This window comes from Copadichromis virginalis, linkage group LG15 (assembly GCF_057382275.1).
Source record: "Copadichromis virginalis isolate Kocher_CV1m ecotype Utaka linkage group LG15, C_Virginalis_male_GT1.1, whole genome shotgun sequence".
NCBI lineage: Eukaryota > Metazoa > Chordata > Actinopteri > Cichliformes > Cichlidae > Copadichromis > Copadichromis virginalis.
The window spans coordinates 42,461,755-42,484,608 of NC_140632.1; the positions used below are offsets into that span (position 1 = coordinate 42,461,755).

At 38.5% G+C, this 22,854-nt stretch overlaps 1 long non-coding RNA gene across 10 annotated transcripts; it reads right to left on the minus strand.

The window, feature by feature from the left end:
* Window positions 1-3,382: 3,382 nt before the first annotated feature.
* LOC146693112 (uncharacterized) lies at window positions 3,383-12,532 on the minus strand. Of its 10 annotated transcripts, none has more exons than XR_014915349.1 (8): window positions 12,451-12,532; window positions 10,089-12,245; window positions 9,728-9,836; window positions 9,503-9,622; window positions 9,199-9,360; window positions 5,258-5,371; window positions 4,383-4,540; window positions 3,383-3,955 (listed from the first exon to the last, which is right to left on the minus strand). It is a non-coding gene; the product is annotated as an uncharacterized LOC146693112 (long non-coding RNA). The 10 variants fall into 10 exon arrangements; XR_014915347.1 differs by having other exon boundaries at window positions 10,089-12,355; XR_014915351.1 differs by having other exon boundaries at window positions 3,384-3,955; window positions 10,089-10,947; window positions 12,165-12,532.
* Window positions 12,533-22,854: the final 10,322 nt, after the last annotated feature.

Sequence of the window (22,854 nt, forward strand, 5' to 3'; positions counted from 1 at the left end):
GATATTGAGTTCTATAAGATAAAGCCATAAACATGTTTGTCTGAGTCTTCTATCAAAAGTTACAGCGATTTATATGAAGTTGTTCAAAAAAAACTTTATTTCGCCAAGACAATGCGTTTCTCACTGTTACATGCATTTGAATGGGAAACTCGCCTGAAACAAAGTATAGGTTTTCATTATGTGAATAATTTTAAAATCTTAGCTCAAACGGCTGCAAAACCTGTTTGCCCAGCACGGGGATATTGAGTTCTATAAGATAAAGCCATAAACATGTTTGTCTGAGTCTTCTATCAAAAGTTACAGCGATTTATATGAAGTTGTTCAAAAAAACTTTATTTCGCCAAGACAATGCGTTTCTCACTGTTACATGCATTTGAATGGGAAACTCGCCTGAAACAAAGTATAGGTTTTCATTATGTGAATAATTTTAAAATCTTAGCTCAAACGGCTGCAAAACCTGTTTGCCCAGCACGGGGATATTGAGTTCTATAAGATAAAGCCATAAACATGTTTGTCTGAGTCTTCTATCAAAAGTTACAGCGATTTATATGAAGTTGTTCAAAAAAAACTTTATTTCGCCAAGACAATGCGTTTCTCACTGTTACATGCATTTGAATGGGAAACTCGCCTGAAACAAAGTATAGGTTTTCATTATGTGAATAATTTTAAAATCTTAGCTCAAACGGCTGCAAAACCTGTTTGCCCAGCACGGGGATATTGAGTTCTATAAGATAAAGCCATAAACATGTTTGTCTGAGTCTTCTATCAAAAGTTACAGCGATTTATATGAAGTTGTTCAAAAACGCTTTATTTCGCCAAGACAATGCGTTTCTCACTGTTACATGCATTTGAATGGGAAACTCGCCTGAAACAAAGTATAGGTTTTCATTATGTGAATAATTTTAAAATCTTAGCTCAAACGGCTGCAAAACCTGTTTGCCCAGCACGGGGATATTGAGTTCTATAAGATAAAGCCATAAACATGTTTGTCTGAGTCTTCTATCAAAAGTTACAGCGATTTATATGAAGTTGTTCAAAAACGCTTTATTTCGCCAAGACAATGCGTTTCTCACTGTTACATGCATTTGAATGGGAAACTCGCCTGAAACAAAGTATAGGTTTTCATTATGTGAATCATTTTAAAATCTTAGCTCAAACGGCTGCAAAACCTGTTTGCCCAGCACGGGGATATTGAGTTCTATAAGATAAAGCCATAAACATGTTTGTCTGAGTCTTCTATCAAAAGTTACAGCGATTTATATGAAGTTGTTCAAAAACGCTTTATTTCGCCAAGACAATGCGTTTCTCACTGTTACATGCATTTGAATGGGAAACTCGCCTGAAACAAAGTATAGGTTTTCATTATGTGAATCATTTTAAAATCTTAGCTCAAACGGCTGCAAAACCTGTTTGCCCAGCACGGGGATATTGAGTTCTATAAGATAAAGCCATAAACATGTTTGTCTGAGTCTTCTATCAAAAGTTACAGCGATTTATATGAAGTTGTTCAAAAACGCTTTATTTCGCCAAGACAATGCGTTTCTCACTGTTACATGCATTTGAATGGGAAACTCGCCTGAAACAAAGTATAGGTTTTCATTATGTGAATCATTTTAAAATCTTAGCTCAAACGGCTGCAAAACCTGTTTGCCCAGCACGGGGATATTGAGTTCTATAAGATAAAGCCATAAACATGTTTGTCTGAGTCTTCTATCAAAAGTTACAGCGATTTATATGAAGTTGTTCAAAAACGCTTTATTTTGTCAAGACAGTGGGTTTTAGAGTCTTCATCATTAAATCTCTGGTTGCTTCATTTTTCTATCCTATATCAGATATTTTAAAGGTTATCTTAGGTAAAGTTCCATTGTCATGGTGAGGCAAAGTGCTTTATGTGTGTGTGTGCCCGTGTCATGAACGGCTATAAAAGGCCTATAATTAAAGAACAAAGCGGGGTTTGAGTTCGAGTTGCGGCAGACTGTCACTACTTGTAAATGGAACGCAGCCTTCCTACGGCGGACAGCTAATAACAGGAATCGGACGCGGTCCAGCCAAGTCCACAGCAACCACCATAGCAACAGCCTAGCATGACCTTAAAAACATATTCTGTCTTCATAACTATCAAAATCGTGAAATGATTTGCAAAGTGTGAAAGTGTTACAGCTGCAGAGAGCTATGGCGGTATCTATGGAAGCTGTTTACATAGCTAATAATATACGATGTAACCATGGAGACAGTCAGTCACTTGAGCTAGCGGTGCATGTTTACTACAGTGAATAAGGTGATTGAGTGCACAGCGTCCACACTCTGCAGGGGGTAAAGACATTACTTCAATATTGTTTTATATTGATATATATTAGCCTTCTGTTGACCATCACCTCAGGTTCACCATTACAGTTTCAGATTACAGATGCACACTGTCTAAACACATTCAAAAACTCATGTCTCAGAAATAAGCACAGCTGTTCATGTTTGTCATTAGAGTTTTATTTGTAAGAAAATTATGAACTTCATATTGTGCATTAAATAAAAGAACATTTCACAACTCTGAGTCAACAGAAACAGGTAACAGAAATGTCTCTAATGTGTACAGTGTAGTGTAAGCATTAAAAGATCATAAAGGAAAAACTAACATTTATGTGAAACTAATTGTAATAAAAAATGAGCAGGTGCTTTATAGATTTAAAAGAAAGAATCTGAAAACAACACTTTTTTGGTCTAAGTGATCAAAGTAGAAAACAGAACTGATGTTCAAGAACAAACCGTAGCTGCACTAATATTACACATCTCGATCGTTGTACTGAACAGACATGTTGCTTTTAAAACCACATGCAGTGTGTGACCATGACTGTTCACTGAGACCATGAACGCCACTTCGCTGAAGCATTCTTCTTCTTCTTCTTGCCATTAAATTGGAAGCAGAAGCAGCACGAGCTGATTTGATCTACTGAAAGGAAAAAGCAGAACATCTGAGTTGAAACCAGTCAGCTGAAATCATTAAGACAGGAACAAATTCAATGCAGTGTCTCAAGTGGCTTAGCCTGTTACAACTGTTGATACAAGCTAAATACGGTTAACACACAGTGTCAGGGAGCTCCAGTGTGGGAACTAGTGGCTTTAGGTTTGTAGTCATTTAACTTTCATCCATTCATTCATTTAATTCAGGAGGAAGAAATGCCAGGTTGGTGCAGGCTGGTTACATGCATTTGGTCCCATGCTGTCTTTAATTAAATGACTTGGTTCATTTTATGGCTGGGCTGTATGTGGGGTTATATCATGTTATTTGGGCAGGAGTACCTGTCCCCTGTTAGACTTAGAAAGTTTCTCCATAAGTAGAGTTTCTAACTCTTCTAGCACATCTGTGGCTGACAGCTTTTTGGTGGCTCTTTTTACCCCACACTGGTTGTGAGTGTGTAAATAGCCCCACTAGTTATTTTGGGTTGCAGTTAACTAGGGAGGAAGGGGTGGGTATGCCATGATTAGGTGAATAACAATTATATGTGATACATAAATTTCACAATGCATGCATATATCTCTATCAATTAAACCTGGCCTGAGGGCTGCCATTTTTTACATTCAGTTATTTCTCTTAGAAATGTTGGAACTAAATAATGAATGTGTTACAGTTAAAGTGAAACACTGGTCAGTGTAAATGGCTCATTGGGACACAGAAACCTTTAAATTAAACCTGATATCTAGTGTCAAACAATATCAAAGCTGTAAAAGATGTTTACATTCAGAATTTATAAAACTATGATTGTAAATAAATTCAAACAAGTGAGCTTTTCTCTTTGTGCTGAATATCAACACTGTGGTTTCTTAGACTGTAAGCTGTACTTTAGTGCAACCAGTTGCAGAAGCTGCCACTCCAAATGTCTTTTGATAACAAGAAAAAAATACCTTTTCAGTACACGGCCTGAAGTTCTTCTCCGAAATCTTCTGCAATCGGCTTTGTCTGCTGGTTTGAAGACAATAAACCATAAAAAAGATGATTTAGTCACTTTGTCTGTGTCATGCAGCTCGAATGTGTCGTGTAACGATGTTGAATAGCCGTCGTTATCCCTCTGCTGCGTCAGTAGGATTGTACTGTACAGCATCTCATTGATATGTGAGGAATGCTAATGTAACACGATAACAGACTTACATCATTAAAATATAAAGTGCAGGAGATATTTAGATATTTTTTATATTTATATTACATTTTATAGCTGACGGATATTACTAAATAGATAGAATTTACTAAATAGCTGGATGAACATGAAAAATATGTCTATAATAACAAATGACCATGAGAGCCAGTAGAATTAATTCAGCTGGACACTCAAAAGACGTCCTTAAATGCTCTTTAAGTGGCAGAACAGATGAACAAACAGTTAATCGCTTACTTGAGATGAAATCTGCTCAGCTACTTTGAAAACAGCTTCTAACTGGTTCCTCCTTTAACAGGATGACTGCTCAGGGGTAAGGCCATCATGCAATCCAGCAACCTTTATGGTTCTGCTTTGATTCACCAGGAACTATTAGGGAAACCTTCCAGCGCCTCCTGTGAAAGACACAGGCATAAACACACAAACATTTATTAACATGTTCCACAGTGTTCCAGTTTGATTTTCTTATCCTGTGGACAACAACGTACATGGATGCAGGTTTATTGTTAACTTTTGTAAGGTTTATTTAATGAACATATCCAGCTGCAGCTCCACTGTGATCCTGAACTGGATAAGCACTTAAGAAAATGTGTCAATAAATGGACAAACATCAACTTACTATATTTATCCAAACAGACGGGACCAATAATGCTTCGCTGAGTTAGAGACTTTAACAGACTCTTCTATGTAAGAATGTCTCGTGCTGATATACCTGCAAACTTGACAACAAAGGTTTTTCAGACTACATGTAGCTGTCCTCTATGTCAGCTAACACATTTACATTTATGTCACACTTATTTCTGCTTTCCCATTTTATAATTATTACTTACATTTTGATTAGATACCTTGAGTTTGTAAATGATCAGATTACATAATTGGAATACAATTCAGGGTTGCGGGAGGATGAAGCCTATCCCAGCTGATACAGGACAAAGACAGGCTGCCAGTTTATTGCAGGGCTAATACAACATGTGTAACAGAAAATCCACTTAAATGTTTGATATTTCTTATAGTAATCATAATTATGACTATTATTTAAAGGTTTCTTCATAAATACATTTTGATTTTTTATAACCCCTAAAATATAAACCTGAGCTGTTTCAGATTCTGACCTCTGACCTCAGTGACCTGGCTGTGTCCTCACTGCAGCTCCCTCTTGGAAGTACGTCTGCTTCTTGTCTTCCCCCAGTGTTGACCGCCTGATATCAAGATATCACGTACTGTAACTGAGGAACAAAAAAGGACAAACACTTGCCTTCATTTAAAAGTACATTCATACAGAGATAATCTATGGAAACACACTAGTTCACAGTTTGGGAGGAACCAGTTCCTGTGAAACATTTCTGTATATGAACATCATGTGGAGAATGAATGAAATGAGTTCTTCAGGTGACTCAGCAGTCCCACACTGACAAATGAAATCTAGTTAAACTATTAAGCATATTTGCTCTTCTGAAATCTGTGTTAAACAACAACAAACATAAATTAGTAACAAAAACTACAGCTGAGTATAGGCTTTACAAACCACCAGCAGCCATAATGCTAAATTTTAATCTTCAAATGTTTCTGAGCTGTCTTCAACCTGCTTTTAGCACATTAAAGTCTCAATAAATAAAGTCAATGCAGACTCAATCCTAAATGTTCAGCACACAGAGACACAGAGGTACTGTTTAAAGTTTAGTGTTAACTTGAGTCACTGATCATTCACAGTATTACAGAGTCTGGCAGTCTTTGCATGATGTCCACGTCACTGTAAGTTTCTAGCTGACTCTCAGGTGTGCCAGCAGGAAAGAGTAATAATAACCTGCATCCTGAGGTTTGTCATGCAGGATTAAAGGAGCCAAGCTTTGTTCACACAGCTAGGATTGTATTTTACACTGACCCTGGGTCAGTATCAACTTCAAGAAGACAGCTGTAACTGTTGATAGAAGAATCACACACACATATTTATGGCTTTGCCTTATAGAATTCAGCATCTCAGTGCTCAGGAAATAGGTTTTGCAGCTGTTTGAGCTAAGATTTTCAAGTTATTCACAAATTAAAACCTATACTTTGTGTCGGGCAAGAACTAAATTCAAATGCATGTAACAGTGAGAAACGCGTTTCTCATCAACTTCATAGAGCTTGCTGTAACTTTTGATAGAAGACTCAGACAAACATATTCATGGCTTTATCTTATAGACTTCAATATCCCCCCAATGTGTGTGTGAGTCTTCTCTCAAAATTTACAGCTGTCTTTATGAAGTTTATGGAAAAACGCTTTATTTCACCACGTTAGTGCGTTTCTCGCTATTACATGCATTTGAATGGAGTTCTCGCCCGACACAAAGTATAGGTTTTCAATTTGTGAATAACTTGAAAATCTTAGCTCAAATGCTGAATTCTATAAGGCAAAGCCATAAATATGTGTGTGTGTGAGTCCTCTATCAAAAGTTACAGCTGTCTTCATGAAGTTGATACTGACCCAGGGTCAGTGTAAAATACAAGTTATTCACATAATGAAAACTTATACTTTGTTTCGTGCAAGAACTCCATTCAAATGCATGTAATAGTCAGAAACGCACTGTCTCGGCGAAATGAAGCCTTTTTGTACAACTTCATGAAGTTAGCTGTAACTTTTGATAAAAGGCTCAAAGCAGAGGGATAACGACGGCTATTCAACATCGTTACACGACACATTCGAGCTGCATGACGCAGACAAAGTGACTAAATCATCTTTTTTGTGGTTTATTGTCTTCAAACCAGCAGACAAAGCCGATTGCAGAAGATTTCGGAGAAGAACTTCAGGCCGTGTACTGAAAAGGTATTTTTTTCTTGTTATCAAAAGACATTTGGAGTGGCAGCTTCTGCAACTGGTTGCACTAAAGTACAGCTTACAGTCTAAGAAACCACAGTGTTGATATTCAGCACAAAGAGAAAAGCTCACTTGTTTGAATTTATTTACAATCATAGTTTTATAAATTCTGAATGTAAACATCTTTTACAGCTTTGATATTGTTTGACACTAGATATCAGGTTTAATTTAAAGGTTTCTGTGTCCCAATGAGCCATTTACACTGACCAGTGTTTCACTTTAACTGTAACACATTCATTATTTAGTTCCAACATTTCTAAGAGAAATAACTGAATGTAAAAAATGGCAGCCCTCAGGCCAGGTTTAATTGATAGAGATATATGCATGCATTGTGAAATTTATGTATCACATATAATTGTTATTCACCTAATCATGGCATACCCACCCCTTCCTCCCTAGTTAACTGCAACCCAAAATAACTAGTGGGGCTATTTACACACTCACAACCAGTGTGGGGTAAAAAGAGCCACCAAAAAGCTGTCAGCCACAGATGTGCTAGAAGAGTTAGAAACTCTACTTATGGAGAAACTTTCTAAGTCTAACAGGGGACAGGTACTCCTGCCCAAATAACATGATATAACCCCACATACAGCCCAGCCATAAAATGAACCAAGTCATTTAATTAAAGACAGCATGGGACCAAATGCATGTAACCAGCCTGCACCAACCTGGCATTTCTTCCTCCTGAATTAAATGAATGAATGGATGAAAGTTAAATGACTACAAACCTAAAGCCACTAGTTCCCACACTGGAGCTCCCTGACACTGTGTGTTAACCGTATTTAGCTTGTATCAACAGTTGTAACAGGCTAAGCCACTTGAGACACTGCATTGAATTTGTTCCTGTCTTAATGATTTCAGCTGACTGGTTTCAACTCAGATGTTCTGCTTTTTCCTTTCAGTAGATCAAATCAGCTCGTGCTGCTTCTGCTTCCAATTTAATGGCAAGAAGAAGAAGAAGAATGCTTCAGCGAAGTGGCGTTCATGGTCTCAGTGAACAGTCATGGTCACACACTGCATGTGGTTTTAAAAGCAACATGTCTGTTCAGTACAACGATCGAGATGTGTAATATTAGTGCAGCTACGGTTTGTTCTTGAACATCAGTTCTGTTTTCTACTTTGATCACTTAGACCAAAAAAGTGTTGTTTTCAGATTCTTTCTTTTAAATCTATAAAGCACCTGCTCATTTTTTATTACAATTAGTTTCACATAAATGTTAGTTTTTCCTTTATGATCTTTTAATGCTTACACTACACTGTACACATTAGAGACATTTCTGTTACCTGTTTCTGTTGACTCAGAGTTGTGAAATGTTCTTTTATTTAATGCACAATATGAAGTTCATAATTTTCTTACAAATAAAACTCTAATGACAAACATGAACAGCTGTGCTTATTTCTGAGACATGAGTTTTTGAATGTGTTTAGACAGTGTGCATCTGTAATCTGAAACTGTAATGGTGAACCTGAGGTGATGGTCAACAGAAGGCTAATATATATCAATATAAAACAATATTGAAGTAATGTCTTTACCCCCTGCAGAGTGTGGACGCTGTGCACTCAATCACCTTATTCACTGTAGTAAACATGCACCGCTAGCTCAAGTGACTGACTGTCTCCATGGTTACATCGTATATTATTAGCTATGTAAACAGCTTCCATAGATACCGCCATAGCTCTCTGCAGCTGTAACACTTTCACACTTTGCAAATCATTTCACGATTTTGATAGTTATGAAGACAGAATATGTTTTTAAGGTCATGCTAGGCGGTTGCTATGGTGGTTGCTGTGGACTTGGCTGGACCGCGTCCGATTCCTGTTATTAGCTGTCCGCCGTAGGAAGGCTGCGTTCCATTTACAAGTAGTGACAGTCTGCCGCAACTCGAACTCAAACCCCGCTTTGTTCTTTAATTATAGGCCTTTTATAGCCGTTCATGACACGGGCACACACACACATAAAGCACTTTGCCTCACCATGAGAATGGAACTTTACCTAAGCTAACCTTTAAAATATCTGATATAGGATAGAAAAATTGAAGCAACCAGAGATTTAATGATGAAGACTCTGGGTTCTGTAGTGACCTGAATGACTCTTTGCATACAATTTATTGAAGAGGACTTTAGAATGCACTTTACATTTAGACTGTTGCTGTTTAATTTTTTACATTGTTGCGGTGTTATGTCATGAATAAAGTTCACCTGCTGGGGGTTTGATGGATCAGATCATCATAATCAATGGGTCCTGAGGTTGGCGGGACTGTCTCTGGTGATGTCACCATGAAGGAACAGCATCTGGCACGTGTTGCTGAAACATCCCAGTACACTGGTGTAGTTTCCTCTCCAGCTGTTTGACATTTGACACTTCAACATTAAGGAGAAGAAGAAGAAACAGTGTTAGGTCAGGTGACCACATGGTTTCTAAAGTAACTGACAGGAAGTAACCAGGCCGTTAGAAATGGATGGCATGTGTTTAGAGTTACTGGAGTTGGGTAACTCTACTTACCAAAAGCAGAAGCACACAGATGAAGGATCAGATGCTGAATGTTGCAGGAACATGCTCGTGCGGTGGTCATTCAGTGCTGCTCCGGCAGGTTAGACAGTCCAAGACTGATATACTGCCCATCTGAGAGTTTGAAAACACACATGCAAAGATTTATTTTGTATTACAGTCAAAGTTGGATGTTCATTTTTGTCCTTTAAAAATGTTTGTGTATTTGAAAGCGCTAACATTTAAGGATGACTTGGATCGTCTCCTTTAAAGGGGAGACAAGTGTATCCACTGATCCACGTCACTTTACCTGGATGATGACTCCTCTCCCCCTCACTCAGAAACGCTCCTAATATAACCAAGCAAATAAATAATATTGAAGATTTACTTACATCATTACAAAAACAGGAAAAACATCTCCCTTTGATTCTATTTCTCCATTCCTGCTGAACATCAGGCAACAAATATCTCAATAAATCACAGTAAAATGTAAAGCACATGTTTTCTCTGCTTTGTCTAACCTCTGCAGAGCCTCTGTCAAGAAAAACATATCTGTAAGCATAAAACAAATATACATTTCATAACACGTCACTGGACAAACCTCGGTCAGTTGATTTCCTCTGTGCAGTGTAGACGAACATCAGTCAGCAAGTCAAGGTGGTGAGATGGACTGGTGTCCTTTGTGACTCTGCTGGTTCTTCTGAGGAAATACCACCGTCTCTCCACACCGTCACCATCTGTGAGCACAAACTGCTGCTCTGCTCTGCCAGCATGTAGGAAATCACATATCACACACACAGGGGTGAAGAAACATTAGAACTCAACTTTGGATACTTTAGATCTAAACAGATCAAAGTAGCTCTTAGCTTCAACAATCAGTGAACAGACAAACAATGATACCATACTGATTCTGTATGAATACAATATGGTATTTTCAATACAGGTGTCAAATTAATTTACTAAAACTAATACAGATATATGTATTTTTTTTTTATAAATTCGTTTGCTAAATTATAAGAATATATATTTTTTCATTTAACAATTGCAACTGAAAGAAATTAAATATTGAACAAAAATATATTGTCACATTCTGAGCATGCTCAGCATGCTGACAGACTTGAAGTTGCTACAGATTTTAAGAAGTGATAATTATAGGGAAAAAACTTCTCTTTTTCATCCGTTTAATCAAACATTTGATGCCTTAGATGTCTCAGTCCTATAGCATTCTGCAACTACAACTAAGCTGAAGCTTGGATTTGGCTGCAGGTGCCCTGTACATCCTTCTCAACATGTGGGTACCATTTAATCACACTTCTTCCTGAGCTTTGCTTCGTCACAAGACCAAAGGTGGCATCCCGTGTCACGGTCATATCATCATCCAGAAGAAACATTTGAAGAAACATCATGGAGAAGAAACATTTACGCGCCTCCCGGTTTTGTTTTCTGATCCTGCAAAAAGACTGAGGACAACAAAGCCCAGAGAACACGAGATACACAACATCCAACATTCAGACTCAACAGCCTCCATAAATGAAGAGCACCAGGTTGGTTCAGTTATAGTAGATGTCATGGAATTTTTTAAATAAAGTCTGCAACACAGAAAGAGCTGTGATCATGCTATTTATTACTGTGCACAGGAGAGCAAACACACATCAAACATCACAGTTCAGTCATGTCAGCTCTGCCACTTCACGTGTCTCGCTATGAAACCTAACGGATCAATGGTTATGCTGTTTTGTGCCCTTGACGTTATCAGCACCTGTAAAGGGAGTTGTTTTCTCAAACTGCTGAAGTAAGTTCATCTAGTTTTAGAAACCTTCATTGAACAGTCTATAACAGTGTCACAACTAAGCATATGCATAAGCACTTAAATGCTTTAAATGAGAATAACATAAAATTTCTATTACAGGAGCTAGAGCCTGTCCCAGTAGTCATAGGTAGAGCACACCTGGACAGGTCACCAGTCTGTCAGAGGACTAACACAGATGCAGCCTGACTCAATCCTAAATGTTCAGCACACAGAGACACAGAGGTACCGTTTAAAGTTTAGTGTTAACTTGAGTCACTGATCATTTGCAGTATTACAGAGTCTGGCAGTCTTTGCATGATGTCCACGTCACTGTAAGTTTCTAGCTGACTCTCAGGTGTGACAGGTGTGCCAGCAGGAAAGAGTAATAATAGCCTGCATCCTGAGGTTTTTCATGCAGGATTAAAGGAGCCAGGCTTTGTTCACACAGCTAGGATTGTATTTTACACTGACCCTGGGTCAGTATAAGTATCATACAGTTTAAACGAAGCACTGAAACTTGCACATATTTATTACAGATGCACTGAAGCTAATCGAGATATTTGCTGTCAGTCTGTGGCTGCGATTAAACACTTTACTGGAAACTTTATTAACTAGTAACTTCGTCAGTCATGACAGAAGCTAATATTTCTGTGCTAACATCGTTTAAACAGTAACAGCTTTACTCCAATATAAGCTAACGTTTACACCGTAACTTTAAGCTAGCACCATAAAGACGGTAAAACACGTAATAACATCTACAAATGCATCTTAAAGCTGTTATATTAGCACTCGGTGTATTACTAACATAACCACATTAACATTATTGACACTCGCTGGTCTGACTTTTAATAGTCATTCTATAAATGCTGTCCGTTTAAACGGTCTTACCTGTACACACTCCTGTATCCACCGGATTGCAGCCAGAGTGGATTCTGGAGTCTTCCCACGCTCCTGTTAGTGATCCTCCATCTGGATGGATGATAACAACCTTCTGAACAATCTAGCAGGAGATGGTCCATATCTAGGGGATATGGACTGACAACAGCCGAAGCGGGTGAATAAAGTCACCCAGTCGCTAGCTGTGCGATTACCCAGCATACACCAGCACAATATTAGGCACAGCACCACCATAGACATTTTCAGTGGTTTTGAATGCAGGACATGGTTATCTTACCTTGTAAAATGCATGACAATAAAACAGCTAACCACCATAAAATGGTATTGTGTATGTATGTATGTGCATGTGTGTGTGTGTGTGTGTGAGAGAGAGAGAGAGAGGGGGGGGGGGGGGGGGGGGGGGAGAGAGATCAAAGGCGTGCGCTTATGTTTTTTCTTGATCAAGAGTGTGCCTCCTCTCTCTTATTGGATGTATGGTATAGCATGTTTATTCAGGTGCACCTTTGAAGTCTATGAGAATACTTTGCAGCCTGGTCTGAGTGGTCATTTCTGCACAGACACAATGAAGCGTGCACTCAGTTTAGAGGAGGCTGTTGCTGCAGTTTTGCACTCTCCACAAGCAGTGGAGATACTTCTGACAGCGAAGAAGAATTTTTGCCAGGCACCGAGGAGCTTTGCAGCTCATGTGCGGAGGAGGAGAAGGAGAAGGAGGAAGAAGAGCAGGAGGAAGAGACAAGACTGGAGGATGGCCAGTGGAGATCTAAAAATGGAGAAATCATGTGGCAACCCACACACGAAGAGGTCCTGCCATTTTTTCCTCCCCCCATTTTAACCCCAGGACCAACCCATTATGCAATTCGTATAGGATCAGCAGCCCTGTGAGCACTTTCCATCTTTTTTTTGCAGAGGACATTATGCAGCTAATCCTGCATTTCACCAACCTGCAGGGGCAACAGGTCAGTAAAAGACTGGAAGGACATAGATGAGGAGTTGCAGGCTTACATGGGGCTTGTGATGCTGGCTGGCCTGTACAGGTCTCAACATGAAACGACAACAAGCCTGTGAAATGGGGAGACAGGGCTCTTCTGTTTCATGCTACCATGTCAAAAAAAAATGATTTGAGCAAATTAATCGGGCAGTAAGATTCGATGATCGTCTCTCCCGTCCAGGTCGCTAGGGGGGGGGGGCAAGGCTGTGGTTTCCTACATCCCCAAGCAAAGAAAAAAGGTTGTCTTATTGAGCACCAGGCACCGTGAGCTACAAGTCCAGGACTCTGGGAAGAGAAAGCCCCACATCATCCTGGATTATAACAAATGCAAAGGGACTGTGGATCATTTGGACCAGGTAAGCACAATTATAAGTAATTTATTTGCCAAATTGTTTACTATTATAATCACATTATCTGACTTTATTAGTTATAACAATGAGAAACCATTGTTATAACTAATAAAGTCAGATAATGTGATTATAATAGTTTTGATATGAGATGATAGTTTTAGACTATGATAGTTTTGATAGTTACAGTAAGGAGGGGGGGTCCAGTTTGACGCCCACAGGCAGGAAGAATCTCTTGCTTATGGCTGTATAAATCTGTTCATGTCACCTGATCATTTCTTTTTGTTTTGCAGGTTTGTGGCAACTACTCCTGCCGTAGAAGGACACGTAGGTGGCCCATGTGTCTGTTCTACCACATGATCGAGGTAAGCTGCTATAATGCTTTCATTCAAGACAGCTGTAACTTTTGATAGAAGACGCATATAAACATATTTATGGCTTTATCTTTTAAAGTTCGATATCCCCGTGTTGAGAAAACAGGTTTTGCAGCTGTTTGATCTAAGATTTTCAAGTTATTCACAAAATGAATACCTATACTTTGTTTCGTGCGACAACTCCATTCAAATGCATGTAATAGTCAGAAACGCACTGTCTTGGCGAAATAAAGCGTTTACAACTTCATGAAGACAGCTCTAACTTTTGATAGGAGACTCAGATATGCGTATTTATGGCTTTATCTTATCGAATTCAATATCCCCGTGTTGAGCAAACAGTTTTAAAGCTATTTGAGCTAAGATTTTCAAGTTATTCACAAGATGAAAACCTATACTTTGTTTCGTGCGAGAACTCCATTCAAATGCATGTAATAGTCAGAAACGCACGGTCTCGGCGAAATAAAGTGTTTTTGTACAGCTTGAAGTTACCTGTAACTTTTGATAGAAGGCTCAGACACACATCAATATGGCTTTGCCTTATACAATTCAGCATCTCCGTGCTGGGGAAACAGGTTTTGCAGCTGTTTGAGCCAAGAGCTTCCAGTTATTGAAAAAATGAAAGCCTATACTTTGTTTCGTGCGAGAACTCCATTCAAATGCATGTAAAAGTCAGAAACGCACTGTCTCGGCGAAATAAAGGGTTTACAACTTCATGAAGACAGCTGTAACTTTTGATAGGAAACTCAGATATACGTATTTATGGCTTTATCTTATAGAATTCAATATCCCCGTTGAGCAAACAGTTTTAAAGCTATGTGAGCTAAGATTTTTAAGTTATTCACAAAATAAAAAGCTATACTTTGTTTCGTGTGAGAACTCCATTTATGTTACGCCCCTAATCTAGGCGTGTAGGGACGCACATAAGGTTGGAGGAGAGAGATACAAATCCCCGCCCTGGTTCCCAAGCCAAACATCCAAACCAGTTGTGAGTAAAAAAAAGGTGATTTTATTTAAGGACAAGAAGCATAGCTCCAGGGTGAGCCCAAGCCAAAATAATAAACAAAACCAACTAAGACCCACCAGCAAAGACTAACTAAACCCTAGGAAAGAAAAAGAACAAACAAATGACAGAGCTATCCCTCGCTCCCTGACCAAGAAAACAGGAGAAAACGATTCCAAAAGAAAAGGCAGCTCACCCCTTCCGCTTCAGCCCACGAGTGCCTAAGCTCTCAGCTAATGCACTAGGAGCGGCTTTTACAATTCACCCTCACACAAATACACAAGATAAGCACAGGCTGGGAAAACCATGGTCAGGACCGCGACGGCTGTCAAGCTACTCGCTCGTTGCACACACTCTCTCCCTCTCTCCCCTCTGGAGCTGTCAGAGCGGCTTTTTGAACGTGGTCACCTGTTCCATGGTCCAATCAGCTGCTCACTACTCTTCATTAGGGGAGGGACCTGTAAAGTGTCTTAAACACAGTAAAGAGACACGTCTCGCATGTAATAGTCAGAAACGCACTATCTTTACAAAATAAAGCCTTTTTGTACAACTTCATGAAGTTAGCTGTAACTTTTGATAGAAGATTCAGATTTACGTAGTTATGGCTTTATCTTATAATATTCAGTATCCCCGTGTTGAGCAAACAGGTTTGAGCTAAGATTTTCGAGTTATTCACATAATGAAAACCTATACTTTGTTTCGTGCGAGAACTGCATTCAAATGCATGTAATAGTCAGAAACGCACTGTCTCGGCGAAATAAAGTGTTTTTGTACAGCTTCATGAAGACAGCTGTAACTTTTGATAGAAGGCTCAGATTGATGTATTTATGGTTTTATCTTATAGAATTCAATATCCCCGTGCTGGGAAAACAGATTTTGCAGCTGTGTGAGCTAAGATTTCCAAGTTATACACATAATGAAAATCTATACTTTGTTTCGGTCGAGTTCCCCATTCAAATGCATGTAACAGTGAGAAACGCACTGTCTTGGCGAAAGAAAGCGTTTTTGTACAACTTCATATAAATAGCTGTAACTTTTGATAGAAGACTCGGATACACATGTTTATGGCTTTATCTTATAGAACTCAAGGTCCCCATGCTGGGCAAACAAAACAGGTTTTGCAGCTGTTTGAGCTAAGATTTTCAAGTTATACACATAATGAAAACCTATACTTTGTTTCGGTGAGTTCCCCATTCAAATGCATGTAACAGTGAGAAACGCACTGTCTTGGCGAAAGAAAGCGTTTTTGTACAACTTCATATAAATAGCTGTAACTTTTGATAGAAGACTCGGATACACATGTTTATGGCTTTATCTTATAGAACTCAAGGTCCCCGTGCTGGGAAAAAAGAACAGGTTTTGCAGCCGTTTGAGCTAAGATTTTAAAATTATTCACATAATGAAAACCTATACTTTGTTTCGGGCGAGTTCCCCATTCAAATGCATGCAACAGTGAGAAACGCACTGTCTTGGCGAAATAAAGCGTTTTTGTACAACTTCATATAAAAAGCTGTAACTTTTGATAGAAGACTCGGATACACATGTTTATGGCTTTATCTTATAGAACTCAAGGTCCCCGTGCTGGGAAAACAAAACAGGTTTTGCAGCTGTTTGAGCTAAGATTTTCAAGTTATACACATAATGAAAACCTATACTTTGTTTCGGTGAGTTCCCCATTCAAATACATGTAACAGTGAGAAACGCACTGTCTTGGCGAAAGAAAGCGTTTTTGTACAACTTCATATAAATAGCTGTAACTTTTGACAGAAGACTCGGATACACATGTTTATGGCTTTATCTTATAGAACTCAAGGTCCCCGTGCTGGGAAAAAAGAACAGGTTTTGCAGCTGTTTGAGCCAAGATTTCCAAGTTATACACATAATGAAAACCTATACTTTGTTTCGGGCGAGTTCCCCATTCAAATGCATGCAACAGTGAGAAACGCACTGTCTTGGCGAAATAAAGCGTTTTTGAACAACTTCATATAAATAGCTGTAACTTTTGATAGAAGACTCAGACAAACATGTTTATGGCTTTATCTTATAGAACTCAAGGTCCCCGTGCTGGGAAAACAGGTTTTGCAGCTGTTTGAGCTAAGATTTTCAAGTTATACACATAATGAAAACCTATACTTTGTTTCGGGCGAGTTCCCCATTCAAATGCATGTAACAGTGAGAAACGCACTGTCTTGGCGAAAGAAAGCGTTTTTGTACAACTTCATATAAATAGCTGTAACTTTTGATAGAAGACTCAGACAAACATGTTTATGGCTTTATCTTATAGAACTCAAGGTCCCCGTGCTGGGCAAACAGGTTTTGCAGCCGTTTGAGCTAAGATTTTTAAATTATTCACATAATGAAAACCTATACTTTGTCTCAGGCGAGTTTCCCATTCAAATGCATGTAACAGTGAGAAACGCACTGTCTTGGCGAAATAAAGCGTTTTTGTACAACTTCATATAAATAGCTGTAACTTTTGATAGAAGACTCGGATACACATGTTTATGGATTTATCTTATAGAACTCAAGGTCCCCGTGCTGGGAAAAAAGAACAGGTTTTGCAGCGTTTGAGCTAAGATTTTAAAATTATTCACATAATGAAAACCTATACTTTGTTTCGGGCGAGTTCCCCATTCAAATGCATACAACAGTGAGAAACGCACTGTCTTGGCGAAAGAAAGCGTTTTTGTACAACTTCATATAAATAGCTGTAACTTTTGATAGAAGACTCGGATACACATGTTTATGGCTTTATCTTATAGAACTCAAGGTCCCCGTGCTGGGAAAACAGGATTTGCAGCTGTTGGAGATTAGATTTCAGAGTTATACACATAATGAAAACCTATACTTTGTTTCGTTCGAGTTCCCCATTCAAATGCATGTAACAGTGAGAAACGCACTGTCTTGGCGAAAGAAAGCGTTTTTGTACAACTTCATATAAATAGCTGTAACTTTTGATAGAAGACTCGGATACACATGTTTATGGCTTTATCTTATAGAACTCAAGGTCCCCGTGCTGGGAAAACAGGTTTTGCAGCTATTTGAGCTAAGATTTCCAAGTTATACACATAATGAAAACCTATACTTTGTTTCGGTCGAGTTCCCCATTCAAATGCATGTAACAGTGAGAAACGCACTGTCTTGGCGAAAGAAAGCGTTTTTGTACAACTTCATATAAATAGCTGTAACTTTTGATAGAAGACTCAGACAAACATGTTTATGGCTTTATCTTATAGAACTCAAGGTCCCCGTGCTGGGAAAACAGGATTTGCAGCTGTTGGAGCTAAGATTTTCAAGTTATACACATAATGAAAACCTATACTTTGTTTCGGTCGAGTTCCCCATTCAAATGCATGTAACAGTGAGAAACGCACTGTCTTGGCGAAAGAAAGCGTTTTTGTACAACTTCATATAAATAGCTGTAACTTTTGATAGAAGACTCAGACAAACATGTTTATGGCTTTATCTTATAGAACTCAAGGTCCCCGTGCTGGGAAAACAGGATTTGCAGCTGTTTGAGCTAAGATTTCCAAGTTATACACATAATGAAAACCTATACTTTGTTTCGGTCGAGTTCCCCATTCAAATGCATGTAACAGTGAGAAACGCACTGTCTTGGCGAAAGAAAGCGTTTTTGTACAACTTCATATAAATAGCTGTAACTTTTGATAGAAGACTCAGACAAACATGTTTATGGCTTTATCTTATAGAACTCAAGGTCCCCGTGCTGGGAAAACAGGTTTTGCAGCTGTTTGAGCTAAGATTTCCAAGTTATACACATAATGAAAACCTATACTTTGTTTCGGTCGAGTTCCCCATTCAAATGCATGTAACAGTGAGAAACGCACTGTCTTGGCGAAAGAAAGCGTTTTTGTACAACTTCATATAAATAGCTGTAACTTTTGATAGAAGACTCAGACAAACATGTTTATGGCTTTATCTTATAGAACTCAAGGTCCCCGTGCTGGGAAAACAGGATTTGCAGCTGTTGGAGCTAAGATTTTCAAGTTATACACATAATGAAAACCTATACTTTGTTTCGGTCGAGTTCCCCATTCAAATGCATGTAACAGTGAGAAACGCACTGTCTTGGCGAAAGAAAGCGTTTTTGTACAACTTCATATAAATAGCTGTAACTTTTGATAGAAGACTCAGACAAACATGTTTATGGCTTTATCTTATAGAACTCAAGGTCCCCGTGCTGGGAAAACAGGATTTGCAGCTGTTTGAGCTAAGATTTCCAAGTTATACACATAATGAAAACCTATACTTTGTTTCGGTCGAGTTCCCCATTCAAATGCATGTAACAGTGAGAAACGCACTGTCTTGGCGAAAGAAAGCGTTTTTGTACAACTTCATATAAATAGCTGTAACTTTTGATAGAAGACTCAGACAAACATGTTTATGGCTTTATCTTATAGAACTCAAGGTCCCCGTGCTGGGAAAACAGGTTTTGCAGCTGTTTGAGCTAAGATTTCCAAGTTATACACATAATGAAAACCTATACTTTGTTTCGGTCGAGTTCCCCATTCAAATGCATGTAACAGTGAGAAACGCACTGTCTTGGCGAAAGAAAGCGTTTTTGTACAACTTCATATAAATAGCTGTAACTTTTGATAGAAGACTCAGACAAACATGTTTATGGCTTTATCTTATAGAACTCAAGGTCCCGTGCTGGGAAAACAGGTTTTGCAGCTGTTTGAGCTAAGATTTCCAAGTTATACACATAATGAAAACCTATACTTTGTTTCGGTCGAGTTCCCCATTCAAATGCATGTAACAGTGAGAAACGCACTGTCTTGGCGAAAGAAAGCGTTTTTGTACAACTTCATATAAATAGCTGTAACTTTTGATAGAAGACTCAGACAAACATGTTTATGGCTTTATCTTATAGAACTCAAGGTCCCCGTGCTGGGAAAACAGGATTTGCAGCTGTTTGAGCTAAGATTTCCAAGTTATACACATAATGAAAACCTATACTTTGTTTCGGTCGAGTTCCCCATTCAAATGCATGTAACAGTGAGAAACGCATTGTCTTGGCGAAATAAAGCGTTTTTGAACAACTTCATATAAATCGCTGTAACTTTTGATAGAAGACTCAGACAAACATGTTTATGGCTTTATCTTATAGAACTCAAGGTCCCCGTGCTGGGAAAACAGGATTTGCAGCTGTTTGAGCTAAGATTTCCAAGTTATACACATAATGAAAACCTATACTTTGTTTCGGTCGAGTTCCCCATTCAAATGCATGTAACAGTGAGAAACGCACTGTCTTGGCGAAAGAAAGCGTTTTTGTACAACTTCATATAAATAGCTGTAACTTTTGATAGAAGACTCAGACAAACATGTTTATGGCTTTATCTTATAGAACTCAAGGTCCCGTGCTGGGAAAACAGGTTTTGCAGCTGTTTGAGCTAAGATTTCCAAGTTATACACATAATGAAAACCTATACTTTGTTTCGGTCGAGTTCCCCATTCAAATGCATGTAACAGTGAGAAACGCACTGTCTTGGCGAAAGAAAGCGTTTTTGTACAACTTCATATAAATAGCTGTAACTTTTGATAGAAGACTCAGACAAACATGTTTATGGCTTTATCTTATAGAACTCAAGGTCCCCGTGCTGGGAAAACAGGTTTTGCAGCTGTTTGAGCTAAGATTTCCAAGTTATACACATAATGAAAACCTATACTTTGTTTCGGTCGAGTTCCCCATTCAAATGCATGTAACAGTGAGAAACGCATTGTCTTGGCGAAATAAAGCGTTTTTGAACAACTTCATATAAATCGCTGTAACTTTTGATAGAAGACTCAGACAAACATGTTTATGGCTTTATCTTATAGAACTCAAGGTCCCCGTGCTGGGCAAACAGGTTTTGCAGCCGTTTGAGCTAAGATTTTAAAATGATTCACATAATGAAAACCTATACTTTGTTTCAGGCGAGTTTCCCATTCAAATGCATGTAACAGTGAGAAACGCATTGTCTTGGCGAAAGAAAGCGTTTTTGTACAACTTCATATAAATAGCTGTAACTTTTGATAGAAGACTCAGACAAACATGTTTATGGCTTTATCTTATAGAACTCAAGGTCCCCGTGCTGGGAAAACAGGTTTTGCAGCTGTTTGAGCTAAGATTTCCAAGTTATACACATAATGAAAACCTATACTTTGTTTCGGTCGAGTTTCCCATTCAAATGCATGTAACAGTGAGAAACGCACTGTCTTGGCGAAAGAAAGCGTTTTTGTACAACTTCATATAAATAGCTGTAACTTTTGATAGAAGACTCAGACAAACATGTTTATGGCTTTATCTTATAGAACTCAAGGTCCCCGTGCTGGGAAAACAGGTTTTGCAGCTGTTTGAGCTAAGATTTCCAAGTTATACACATAATGAAAACCTATACTTTGTTTCGGTCGAGTTCCCCATTCAAATGCATGTAACAGTGAGAACCACACTGACTTGGCGAAAGAAAGCGTTTTTGTACAACTTCATATAAATAGCTGTAACTTTTGATAGAAGACTCAGACAAACATGTTTATGGCTTTATCTTATAGAACTCAAGGTCCCCGTGCTGGGAAAACAGGATTTGCAGCTGTTGGAGCTAAGATTTTCAAGTTATACACATAATGAAAACCTATACTTTGTTTCGGTCGAGTTCCCCATTCAAATGCATGTAACAGTGAGAAACGCACTGTCTTGGCGAAAGAAAGCGTTTTTGTACAACTTCATATAAATAGCTGTAACTTTTGATAGAAGACTCAGACAAACATGTTTATGGCTTTATCTTATAGAACTCAAGGTCCCCGTGCTGGGAAAACAGGATTTGCAGCTGTTGGAGCTAAGATTTTCAAGTTATACACATAATGAAAACCTATACTTTGTTTCGGTCGAGTTCCCCATTCAAATGCATGTAACAGTGAGAAACGCACTGTCTTGGCGAAAGAAAGCGTTTTTGTACAACTTCATATAAATAGCTGTAACTTTTGATAGAAGACTCAGACAAACATGTTTATGGCTTTATCTTATAGAACTCAAGGTCCCGTGCTGGGAAAACAGGTTTTGCAGCTGTTTGAGCTAAGATTTCCAAGTTATACACATAATGAAAACCTATACTTTGTTTCGGTCGAGTTCCCCATTCAAATGCATGTAACAGTGAGAAACGCACTGTCTTGGCGAAAGAAAGCGTTTTTGTACAACTTCATATAAATAGCTGTAACTTTTGATAGAAGACTCAGACAAACATGTTTATGGCTTTATCTTATAGAACTCAAGGTCCCCGTGCTGGGAAAACAGGTTTTGCAGCTGTTTGAGCTAAGATTTCCAAGTTATACACATAATGAAAACCTATACTTTGTTTCGGTCGAGTTCCCCATTCAAATGCATGTAACAGTGAGAACCACACTGACTTGGCGAAAGAAAGCGTTTTTGTACAACTTCATATAAATAGCTGTAACTTTTGATAGAAGACTCAGACAAACATGTTTATGGCTTTATCTTATAGAACTCAAGGTCCCCGTGCTGGGAAAACAGGATTTGCAGCTGTTGGAGCTAAGATTTTCAAGTTATACACATAATGAAAACCTATACTTTGTTTCGGTCGAGTTCCCCATTCAAATGCATGTAACAGTGAGAAACGCACTGTCTTGGCGAAAGAAAGCGTTTTTGTACAACTTCATATAAATAGCTGTAACTTTTGATAGAAGACTCAGACAAACATGTTTATGGCTTTATCTTATAGAACTCAAGGTCCCGTGCTGGGAAAACAGGTTTTGCAGCTGTTTGAGCTAAGATTTCCAAGTTATACACATAATGAAAACCTATACTTTGTTTCGGTCGAGTTCCCCATTCAAATGCATGTAACAGTGAGAAACGCACTGTCTTGGCGAAAGAAAGCGTTTTTGTACAACTTCATATAAATAGCTGTAACTTTTGATAGAAGACTCAGACAAACATGTTTATGGCTTTATCTTATAG